Raw genomic sequence first — 12,794 nt, forward strand, 5'->3', positions numbered from 1 at the left:
CTTTAAAGTCTGATTATATTTTGAATTTTTATAGTGATCTAGAAAACGTTAGCAGATTATCGGTCCGACTTGCATTTAGGCGGATTTTTAATGTTTAATTAAAGAATGATAATAATAATTCTTTGTTTATGCCTTTAACGACGCATCACTATGAATGTTGCCTGTATCAGTTAATTTTAAGTGTTTAGTGACAAGTTGATGGTGTAACTATTTCAATAAATAAATAAATTAAGATTTTGTTGCAATATATATATAAATCTCTGATTTACTTGATATGACCAATAGAGCATTTTTTATCCAAAGTCGTATGTAATGTTGTGAAATAGCCTTAAGAGTGTCTAAACCTTATTAGCTCTGTGCACGACTTCAACTGTTTTCTTGACCTTCATCTAACAAGCAAACAACGAGGGAAGAAATCATCTTTTGTTGATTAATGTTTGTTTATACAACACAAACAGTCGATTTTCTTCGTTTCATATACGAAACTGGTACAAAAAAAGTTGAGTTTATTCGGCGTTATTAAATACATACATGTATATACTTACGCGAAAATAATAATAATCTACTTATGAATAATATAGTTATTTCATTTTATCACCACTTTTATATGCACGCACTCACAAATTTAATCATTACAGTTTAATTTTGTAATTATATAAATATTGTGTAATGAGATGATGCGTGACGTGATCTATTTCGTGCGACTTGACAATTAGTTGGCCGTAATAGCGAGTTACTTAATCGTTTAGTTTACATGTAACTCTGCGCTTGCACGTCATAAAAATTCAATTCATATTTTTTTCATAACGCTCCAAATAAATAACTTCTAAAAATTAAATATACATCAGGATAATCTTGGTGGTAGGGCTTTGTGCAAGTCCGTCAAGTAGCAGTGTTCAGTATTGTTGTGTTCCGGTTCGAATGGTGATTGAGCCAGTGTAACTACACTACAAGGGACGTCACATCTTAGTTCCCAAGGTTGGTGGCGCATTGGTGATTTAAGGAATGGTTAATATTTCTTACAACGCCATTGTCTATGGGCGGTAGTGACCACTTATCATCAGGTGGCCCATTTGCTCGTCGGTTCACCGATATCATAAATATATATATATTTATATAGTGCATGAGACATGAAAATGACCGGTGACCGGTGACCTGTGACCGGAACCGAAGATTGTGAGTACAAAATCGGCTAATTAAAAACCGGACACGTCAAAACAATATTTACCACTTGTGGATACAAGTGACCAATATTGAAGAGGAATTATGGAAAAACTACAAATATACATACTCCTTAAAAGAAAACGTTTATCGGTCATTACTTTTTATTTAAAATAGTAAAGGCTATATTGAATTCAACCAGTAGAATGCAAATAACGAACCGGTAGCATCATTATTTAAAACTAACATCACAAGTTTTAATAAATTATAAAAATAAAAATTATAAATATAATTATAAAAAGTAAATGTTTTTTATTTTAAAATAATGAGTAATAATAACCTAAATGTTTAAGCAGATTTCATATCTTTATTTATATATATATTAAATATATATTTTAAAATATATCCATTTATTTTCTTGTTCGATTAAGGTTCCTTAAGAGATTTTAGGGATTTAACTTTGTTTTTTTTTTGTGTTATTAAATAACAATATATTTAAACTTAAGAATTATAGCATGTACATTGAAATAGCAAATACATTTGGATTTCAATTAATAATTAAAATAAATTAAAAATGGCAACTACATTACTTCGTAAATAACCTACAAACAATACCAATTTAGCTACCGATATTACTACTTGACCTTGTGCATGTGAAAAGGTACTTATTGTACCTGTGTACAATCAACGGGTAGCTAGTAATTAATGAAATATACACATATAAAAATATTTCTACAGCACTATATTCCTAAGAATAACATTAGTTTCTAAACTTCAGAGGAATGGTCATTTGTCATCTCTTGCGGGAAGACTCCGCAGCACCCGCAGTCAGAAAAGTTAGACTATTAACAGAAATTTATGTCGATGTATAAGTATTTTTTTAGCCATTATAATAAAAATTTAGTAATTTCAAGTAATTCCACAGAAATGGAAATTACCTTCTGCGAAAGTGTCATGTCGCAGAAGGAGGCCGCGGAGCGGGAGCGGGAAGAGAATGCCGCCGCTGACTCGCTCCGCAGAAGACGACCGGGGAGGAGGAAAAGGCGCTATGCGCACCTTCTCCCCCCGCCTCAATAGGCGCCGCAGGGACTAGGGTAGGTCCCAGTACCCCGGGAACCACCCCTAGAGCTAGGAGGCCCGCATAGATGGGCCGACAGTTAGGGCGTCACGGTAGCATGCGAAAGCGATCCCGTGGCGCCCGTCGAAAAGACGGAGAGGGTACTGCTGGTTTTTTAGTGGGTATTCCGTTAACTGGGGCGCACTCGGCGCCCTGGACATCGGCGAGCCCCACATACCCCCCCACTTCCATCACGTGGGGGAAGCGCGTAACGCGTTTATCCAGCGAGAAAAAAAAAAAAATAAGGAACCCCAATCTCTCTCTTAAATTTTACACCCAAATTATCTACAGTGGTACCGCAAGTTTAAACTAGCTATAAAACTAGTATCATGCATATAATATGTAATTACTGTCTTTATCTAGTAGATACAACTCCGCAGATCCCGAGGTCGAGGCTGATAAAAAGCTCTTGGGTTTTCTATCGAAAGATTTTCAGTAACGACCCAGAGTCTCGAAGTTGGAAGCGAGTGCATTCCCGTCTCTGCAAGCGCGTAAATCCTGCACTTGAATTCTTTCCGGTCGTGTCGGATTTGACGTCTCATCGGGATTACGAGTGAGGGAATAGAGGGCGTACCTGTGTTTGTTCACACATTTGTGCACTATAATATGTCCTGCGTAGCTGGCTGGTTGCCCTTGAGATTGTCTACCCTGACCGGAATCGGTTACGACGACATCATACATCTAAAATTGCGTTGGTTTGTTACGCTTTCACGCCTTAACGACTCCGAATCAAACTACCTATCGTTATCAAATTTTGCATACAACCTTCACCTGCCCTTCAGATGCGAGCGTCAGAGCGAGCAGAAGTCGCGGCGTGAAAGCTAGTATGTTATATGTATTTATTATAGATTTTATAAAAAAATAATAATATTTCTTTGTTTGTGCTAGATACGATAGTTTTTGTTAACATTTGTGTGAAGGGTTGTGGCACAGTGTATTTCGTGTCGCGATTGCCTTTCGTTTGCTAGTAATTTACAAAAATCATATAAAAATATATATATTTTTTAATTTTAAGTTTTGTGCCCGCCTGGTTAGGTATCATCCGCTCATCAGATTCTACTGCCAAACAGCAGTACTTAGTATTGTTCTGTTCCGGTTTGAAGAGTGAGTGAGTCAGTGTAACTACATACACAATAGACATAACATCCTTTCGTCCGTTCTCAAGGTTGTTGGCTCATTGGCTCTGTAAGGAATGGTTAATATTTCTTACAGCGCCGGTGTCTATGCTCGGTCGCGACCATTTACCATAAGGTGGCCCATTTGCCAGTCCGATCCAACCAATAAAAATATCCGATCACCATGGTCTAATACCATAAAAAAAATTACCTTACGTATATACTTACTAAAAACGTCATAATATTTACTTTTCTAGAATTTTCGCAAGCTAGATTCTTAGACGAAAATGATATTATTTTAACTGACTGAAATAAATATATTTACATTTTAAAAGCGTTTTCGTGCAACGTCTCGAATCGCATTAAACAGAAGTTGAAGAATATTTATTCAAAATAAGTCTGAATAATGTTTGTGTTTCTTTGAAATACTTTATCATATCTGATGCAACTCGTCTTTTAATTAAATATGTCTACAATTTCTGAAATATTAATTAAAGGACTTTACTTTTTAGTATATTTGCGTTACTGAGTTTGATTTTCGAATTGATCTCTGTAGATGATAAGTATTTATACTCACTAGTTATCTGGGTAATTGTTTCTTTTCAATCAACGGGGACAGTTGAGAAATTAAAGGTAGATTCCTTTTCATCTGTTTTATTAAAAATAAATAGTAAATTATTCGCAGCATAGATCTCTTTACACGTCTCGTCTTTGTATGTCGGGGTGGGTATAGCCCACGCACCGCTTGTGATTGAGTCTGTGTACCTTCATTTGCTTTGTTGATGTAAGAAATAGTTGAAATTTATCTAATTCTATTTATTATTAATATTTCTTAGTGATACAATTTCTTTGAGTGGCTGTGATCACTCACCATCAGGTAGCCAATTTGGTCGTCTGTCTTTCAATAATAGACAGAGAGGAAGTGAAAAATCGAATTTGCCTGTAGTAAATAACAGTAGTAATCGTTATTTAAAAAACATTTTTACAGGAAATATACGGTATAGGCTTTTTCAAGCTTTGGAATCTTAATTTTACAGAAAACTTCTACCGGTTCGGAATGTAGATTCCTTCGAGAGGAACCGGCGAGAAAATCAGTTGTTATTCTTTTCCAAGATTGAGAAACCAAGTTATGTCAGTTAAATAGATTTATACAATATATATTGCATGAAAATCAAAAAGTATAAGCGTAATATGCCTTATTTGTTAATGTTTTTTTTTTAATGATTTCAATTTATGTGTCGGCAAAGTTGAACATTTGCTCAGTACAATGTAAGGTTTCAGATGACCAAAAACTTAGTCATGATGTTATCTGTGCCCATTTCACCGTACGTACATTAAAGCCGACCGTCTGAAACCAATCCTTTTCGTGAGAACGGCTCGTCACCATACGGATAATTGAGGCTATCACGTACTCAATTAATCAAGTTTCCAAGAAAAAATTCTTGATAAATGTTTTTTCTAGTCTACTCTACCGAAACAACATAGCTCAGTTTTATTGCATGTCACTTACGCAATGTTAGATAACAGTTTCACTCACACTAGCGGCGACAAAAATAAAAGTGTTCAGACAAGTTCCATATGTCATTGTTTTGTGACAAAATGTAATGTAAAGGATCAAAGAGCTAGTTCCATAATAAAATTATGAAAGTCATCTCTCAGCCATTTATCAGAATTAGTTACACATTTTCCTATAAAGGTTCCTATTTCTATATGCTCACAAATCCTTCCTTCGTCCTTAGTAAGATTCGAATCCTATCTCAGGTTCGCTCATTCTCAGCGTCAAATAACGAGTGAACGTGATCGCTATACAGATGAGTCGAGATAGACTTACAAAGTTTCCCAAACGTTAACATATCGTCCTGTATTGGGAATATATTTATTTTTTACAAAATAATTGAAACACGACGAAGATTATATTATTGGTTCCTTTTTTATCGTATCTCATTTTCAAACATATAGTGGTGCCTACCATATCAAAGCATTTTTTCTTCTTTTTCTTTATCCTTTTTGAAAAAGTTACACCATCGTCTTATCACTAAGCACTTAAAATTTATATCTGATCTGGGTAACATTCAAAGAGATACGTCTTTAAAGGTGTAAACAACATTGGCCTTCAAAATATTTTTAATATAGTTTATATAAATCAAACTAACCTATATAAAAAAAACTTGATTCATTGGTTAAACTAATCTTCCATTCGAAAATTCGTCAAACACATTTTATTGATATGCAAGAAGATATGGAACATATTACATAAAACATGCTTATTGTTACACTGGCTCACTCACTCTCAGCCCGAACAAAGCCGTACAAAATGTGGCAGAATAACGGATGAGTGGAGTAGATTCAGACGAATAACACAAAGTCCCAAAACGAGTTTCCGTTAGACATAATATTATGCTTAAATATGCTAGCAGCTAATTGGCCAAAAAGTCCTTTGTGAACGAAACACAAAAAAACGGCCTTCAACCAACAAAACATACGCTGCCCTGTATCCTTTGATATTTAATTGCTTTGATCTAACTGGAATAAGAATAATAACAGATATCTTCGCTAAATTCTGTTGAAAAAGGTCAAATAATTTCAGCTTTCACATACACAATAAATTAGTATCAAAAGAAGATTCCTTTGAATATTTCGAAAATAAAGAAAAGCCTAAGTAACACAAAGCAATATCGTATCCACAAATAAAATTAATAAATCTGTCCTTCTTGGTAAATAATTCCACAATTTTAAGATTAAGAAAAGTAATACCCAAGATATTTGTCATGATGAAATAGTGAAATTTGTCATCTTATGGTTTGCCAGCTGCCACAGATTTATGTCATCTAGCTGGGATGACCAGTATCTATACCTGACCTGTACTCTTAAATGTCTTAGTTAACTTAATTTTGTCTTATAAATAAATTTATTTCAGCTGTCAGCTGGACATTTAATCGTACAAATGAACCGAAGCCAAGTAAGTAGGCGATTAAATTTTTGTGTTGAAGAGTGAGTTCCGTTGAGTGAATCCAAATCTTAATTAATTCTACATCTATGCTATTTCATTTTATTTTTTTCTGTGTTTATCCTTAAGCCCCTACCACGAGCAAGATATTACATACTAATGTACATACTCATCAGATTGTGCTTTTGTCATCAGTTTGATTTTGCAATTTACAACCATGACCTGGAATAAAAATGTATAGACGGCTTACCCTATTTAGGCCTAGAAAAGTATCAAAGTAAACCAAATTTACGGAATTCGAGCCTAAGGGCAGCTCTCAGATTATGGACAGCTAAATTTAATGTAGAAAAACCTGGGCAAATATGAGTATCTCACATATGACCCTAGATAATCACCCGTAGAATATTGCGAAACTTCAACAACAGTATAAAGTTTATCTATTCAACTGAGTACATAATTTTACGAACACACTATTTTAAAGGAAATAAGTTATACTACGTGTTCTTTGCTTTAATATTTTTATCTTTGAATAAAATTTCTTGTTTTTTCTTCTTTGTATAAATTATATTTTCATACAGACTTTTGTATCCGTGGCATTCCGAGATTATTTTATTGAACTATAAGTATCGCTCTTTTGCCAAGTCATAAGATGGAACGAATGTAATCATTCATTTTCATTTTTAAAAAAGGGAAAATGTGGATGCTTTTCGTAAGTAGCCATAGACATGGCATTGTTAGAAGTAGAAAGCAGTCCTTATATTTTCAATAAGCTGTCAATTATGTACTTGATTTGCTATTCCCTTGTTACAGTAATTACATTGATTTACTCAGACTCCCAATTAAAACAAGGAAATACAGAACTAGTGATGTTAAGCAGTATGATTTTTAATTAGAATAAAAAAGTGTAGGGTAGGATTGAAACTTAATAAATAATTATATTTTTGTTTTAGATTTTGTCATAACGAATGTTTGTTACATCGAGTTTCAAATCACAACGATTCTTAAAATAAAAACTACACTCTATATTCGTAAATATTACTGATTATTTTTTGCGTTTAAATATTAACATTTTATTTTAGTGATTTAATTAATTTTGAAGCAAAAGTTCTAATTCTTTTTTTTTAAATACAATATGGCGATATATACAATTCAAAATACGAATATATTCAATATTCAACAGTTTGACAATATTTAAACCACGTGACAGTCACGTTCGCCAGTGAAATTTACATTGACTGATAATGTCATCAGCATTCAATAGCGAAATGAGGGAAATCGCTTCAATAACCAGCGTAAAATGAAACGTTCTACAAACTAATCTGGACTCTAGTATCATAGTAATAAAGGTGTAAAAATTGCATTTAGAAAATAAACATGGTAGTGACCACGTGTCTGAGCAAAATTGTCTGTGCAGTCCGATACTGGAATACCGACTTTATCTTTGAGTCATAAGGTTTAATTTAATTGTAATATAGCTTGGCAAACATGTGGAGCTATTTCAGATGTCAAATGAGTCGTGATAGCGTAGGTGGTGAAAAGAGGGGACGCCATAGATTAGCTACATTTTCAGGGAAAATGATGCGTTAGGAAAATATGTTTTCATTATTAGATTTTATAAAATAACAGCAAAATAACTATCCATTTATATAATTTAGAACAATATTCTTTGAAAGACGTTAGCTTTAACTTACCCGTTTAAAAGTACATGAAACTGAGTGATGTGTGTAAATGTATTTCAATTATAAAAAGGTATAAACATATATAAGTAATACATTATAATTAAAATAAAACCTCTGTAATAAGGTGCTCTGTGTGGAATCCAATTTCATCGTTGTGTGGCTTGTCTAACTCACCGCTCGTAATATTCTCACGTGGTACAATTTGATGGCAATTAAATTATTGTTTTACGTTCCAATTACTGGAACCAATTAGCTGGAATAATGCTGGGTCTTCGCTATCGAATTAGTTATTTGTTAGAGTTATTTTAAGTTACATGAAGCATAGGCGTTTAAAAGTTTTAGAAGTATGTACATGTATTATCAACATATGTAGGCCATCAAGGTATCACCCTTTTAAACCTTAATTTATTTAGTCTGTCTGTATACTTAGAGGCACAGCACAAAGTATAGCATCTTACATCCCGTGGATTTTCAAGAGTACTTTTCACATAAGATTTTCTTCGATTGATTTTTTCCTATGACCAATTTTTCTTTAGGTTAGGTCTCTTTCGAAAATGTATTTAAAACAATTTTGTGCCACAGAGCTTTCTTATATATATAGAAACTCTACGACTATTTTTAAAATGTCTTCATCTATGTGAAATTATTCGTTAGTAAGTACTAAAATTATATACTTAAAAGACAAGTGTGAAGAATATATCAATATAATAAAATCTAAAAAGTTATTGGCAGCGGTGGGATTCGAACCCACGCCTCCGAAGAGACTGGTGCCTTAAACCAGCGCCTTAGACCGCTCGGCCACGCTACCTGATAACTAGCGTGACGAAAAAGTTGACTCATTATTTTCTTTTTATTTTTGATTTAAAAAAAAAAAAAATAATCTTTAATAGTTATTGCAGTTGGGTTAAGTATGTTGATCAATATTTTATTTTATCAATATTATGTAATAAGATTGATTATTATAGATGTCAATAATAATAATATACCAACAGAATATCATGTCTTGATAATTTAAATGTTATTAAATAATATTTATTTTAAGACATAGTATATTTAAAAATATGAAAAATATAAAATATCTTTATACGAAAAAGCAAACAATATACTGTGTTTTTAAAAAAAAATCAGAAGATCTAATCTTGCACTGGTAAAGTCGACAGATTAATAATTGTAAGAAGCAAGACAGACCAAAAGACCAAGATCAATATTAACACGCCCGACTATCAAGTATCAACAAACATCTCAAAGATACATATTCGTTTATTTATAACCTATTCATGCAGTCATCCCATCCCACTGACGTAAGCTCAATACAACAGAATATCTGAATCTTTGCTGATAGTTTGTGAGGAGTTCGATGTTCTCCTAATACCAGATGCTGGAGCATCAAGCCAAGTCGTAGATCACTCCAATAGAAGTTGCTCCCTTGAATTGATATTCTTTCAGTGAATAAAAAGATGAGATGATAGATCAATCAAACAATAGGTCTGTAACATTATGAAATTTTGTCAGTAAAACAGTACGTATTCATAGTATTCATCACCTAAAAAGATGAAACTGAGGAGTAAAGTGTGTACGGAAGTACGTTACTTTAACGACTTAGAAATTTTGGATGGAATCAGTGTTTAGGCTTCTATTTATAGGTAAAAGATAGTCGATATAGTGTCTTTTGAAAATTTGGCCCTTTCGTAGATTGAATTTAGGATGGCATTGTGCATCGAGGTTCACCAATTTTTTCGTTAGAAATATGGAAATCGGTTACTATGGGATATACCGTCATAACTTGACAATGTTTTCCTTTCCGTGGTTAAATTTTTGTAGGTCTGAATATTAATATTAAAACTTTTAAACAATTACTATAAATGCAGTTATCCCTCAGTCGATGCCACAATTATAATTAAAATCGATCTAAGGAATTATTTTCTTTTCACGAGAACAATGAGGTCTTATTCGACCACGCTGTTCCATTTATGGATACATAAGTAAGTGGCAAATTTTCCTCCAACGCGTAGGTTTCCTCGCGATGTTTTCCTACATGGTAATTCAGGGAAATGTTTCGGGTTCTTAGCACGAGGTCATATTGGTTCTATAAGTAAACATGGTTCAAGAATATATATACAGACGAGACGACATTGAACTCTTGGGATCGCAAAACTCATAAGGAGGTCATTGGCACGTTTTCTCATAATACAGGTCTCGACTGAGTGTTTATTATTTGCACTTTCAGAACACAATAGAAAACCGTAAGTGATCTTATGTATTTAATGACGAGACGATATAAATCAGCTCAATGGAGTGCTATGTGAAACTGTATTCATCACTGTAAGACTACGGATATTCTAATTTCTATTTTATTAATTTATCTACAAGCATATTACTTATTTAATTCAGAGCTAGACTAAGACCTTTGGCCCAAAGGGTTAGGATTGACCTAACGATGTTTACTTACAGACTTTAGCGGTAGGAGGGTAGGCCTTAAGCCGTTATGTTTTTGACAGAGACATAATTTAGTTATAATATAATTTGTAATATTACCTACCTATGTAATAAATTTGCCAATATAATTAAAATGTAAAATAAGGTTTAAAGGTTTCTAGTTACTATTACTGTAGATATAAGCAGTTGTTGTGTTTAATCTTAGGCTGCTTTTTATGTATAATGCTGCGGCCACACTAAGGTTAAGGCATAGAAATAATATACAAGTTATAAAATTTGTTATAAATTGTACATTATATCTATTTATTCGACAAATTAACAATGACGACAATCTTAACTGCAAATACATATCATATGTTCTAATATAAAAAATGCGATAGTGACTCTTGTCTGACTGTTGGTTTTTATACTATTAGGGCTAAACAATAGGCTACATTTTAACCCATTAAATAATCTAACGTTCGGGATAAAGGATTGCATACAAGTTCTTGTAGTATTTTTATTGCAAACGTTATTTTCCGCCGTATAAAGTTAGTTTTGAGTAGCAAGTTCGAATCCAGCGCCATCCTTTTACCATTCAAGTAATTTAACGTGAAAAACACTGAACACGAGAAATAAAGTTTTGATTGTAACACAAAGTTTCTTACTCCGGAAGGTACATTGATCCCTTTCGAAGCAAGATTTTCAAAACTGTATTAAAATTGGGTATAATTATCAATTTTCCTATCAAACAATTTAAAAACTCAAAGAACAAAAGCAATTATTAATCATGATTAATAATATAACTATGAAGATTAAAATATATATAAAAAAAACAGTTTGTGTCAATATTTGTTGATTTTTATACCGGATGTATTAATTTACTAATACATTATAAATGAAAGGTGTAGCTACTAAGCCTTTTCCGGTTCATCACAAGCTGGAACTCAACGGCTGTAGCTATATTTTAACATTACATTAGCAGTCTTCCTTCATTCCTTAAATTTCCTACTGCTGGGCTAAGGCCTCCTCTCCCTTTGAGGATAAGGTTTGCCGCATATTCCACCACGCTGCTCCAATGCGGGTTGATGGAATACACATGTGGCAGAATTTCGTTGAAATTAGATACATGCAGGTTTCATCGCGATGTTTTCCTTCACCGCCGAGCACGAGATGAATTATAAACACAAATTAAGCACATGAAAATTCAGTGGTGCCTGCCTGGGTTTGAACCCGAAATCATCGGTTAAGATGCACGCATGCACCACTGGGCCATCTCGGCTCGTAGCTATATATTTATTTTAATTATGTGAAATGACTCGTCTAAGAAATTTGAAGAGTAATAAAAAAAATATACATAAAAATAAGAATTGAATAAAGTTACAACCCAACGCCACCCAAGCTATCACCTACTTCCTAAAGATCCAAGATGAATGCTGATATAAAAATAGGATGTTAGTCATGAATGTCAACCACTTTTAGCGTTCAAAGACCCTATAATAAACGTCAATAAACATTAGTGTGTCTGCAGCATAAATTTGAGAAATGGGTTAAAAATTTATATATTCAAAGAGGCTGCCGTAGACGTGATGCGCAAACTTCTATCATCGTATTAAAAGTAACATCTGTTTCGATGTTACTTTTAAGCGACTAGCCTTTGGATTTGTCGCATAATTTTCATTAATACATTGTATTTTCTTTATTTTAGTATAATCATTTGTAATGTTAGATCTTTTTTTTTATCAACATTCGTTAGGTGCCAACCACCTGATGATAAACCACCACTGCTGTAAGAAATTGTAACCATTCAAACTATTGATACTAAGATATTATATATATGCCTGGTGCCTGTACACTAGCTCACTCATTTTTCAAACCGGAACACGAAGATGCTAATTGTTTCTGCTTGGCGGTAGAATATGGTAAATAAGTGGGCTACCTAAATGAGTCTGCTCAAAGTCCTATCACCAAGTAAAGTCCCAACGAAACCCATGGAAAAGGGATCTTAGGTAGATAAGTCATATTGTTTAAATTAATTACGTTAACGGCTTGTAAATGTCCTAATGCTGGATGGAAGTCAAGTTCAATCAGCCTTTTAAGAAAGTTTGAAGCTTATCATCAGATGTGGCAAATTTTAATCCACTTAAGGGTTTTGTCGTGATTCTTTCAGCATCAGATTACTAAACACAAATGCTTCTTGTCTGGACTTAAATACGTCAACGTCTACCGGCTTTGTTGTTTAAATAGTAAATATTTACTTTGAAAGGAAGTGCATCTAAATCATTCCTTGTTTTAAACTTACATATAATCAGTTGCGATTGACTTTAGCTTTTACTCTGTATAGTTTCTTGTACAACATT

General features: G+C 33.3%; 1 non-coding gene across 1 annotated transcript; it reads right to left on the bottom strand.

The window, feature by feature from the left end:
* Nucleotides 1-8,745: 8,745 nt before the first annotated feature.
* On the bottom strand, nucleotides 8,746-8,827 carry Trnal-aag (transfer RNA leucine (anticodon AAG)). Its single transcript has one exon. It is a non-coding gene; the product is annotated as a tRNA-Leu (tRNA).
* Between the last annotated feature and the right edge of the window lie 3,967 nt (nucleotides 8,828-12,794).

This window comes from Vanessa tameamea, chromosome 22 (genome assembly GCF_037043105.1).
Source record: "Vanessa tameamea isolate UH-Manoa-2023 chromosome 22, ilVanTame1 primary haplotype, whole genome shotgun sequence".
NCBI classification, from domain to species: domain Eukaryota; kingdom Metazoa; phylum Arthropoda; class Insecta; order Lepidoptera; family Nymphalidae; genus Vanessa; species Vanessa tameamea.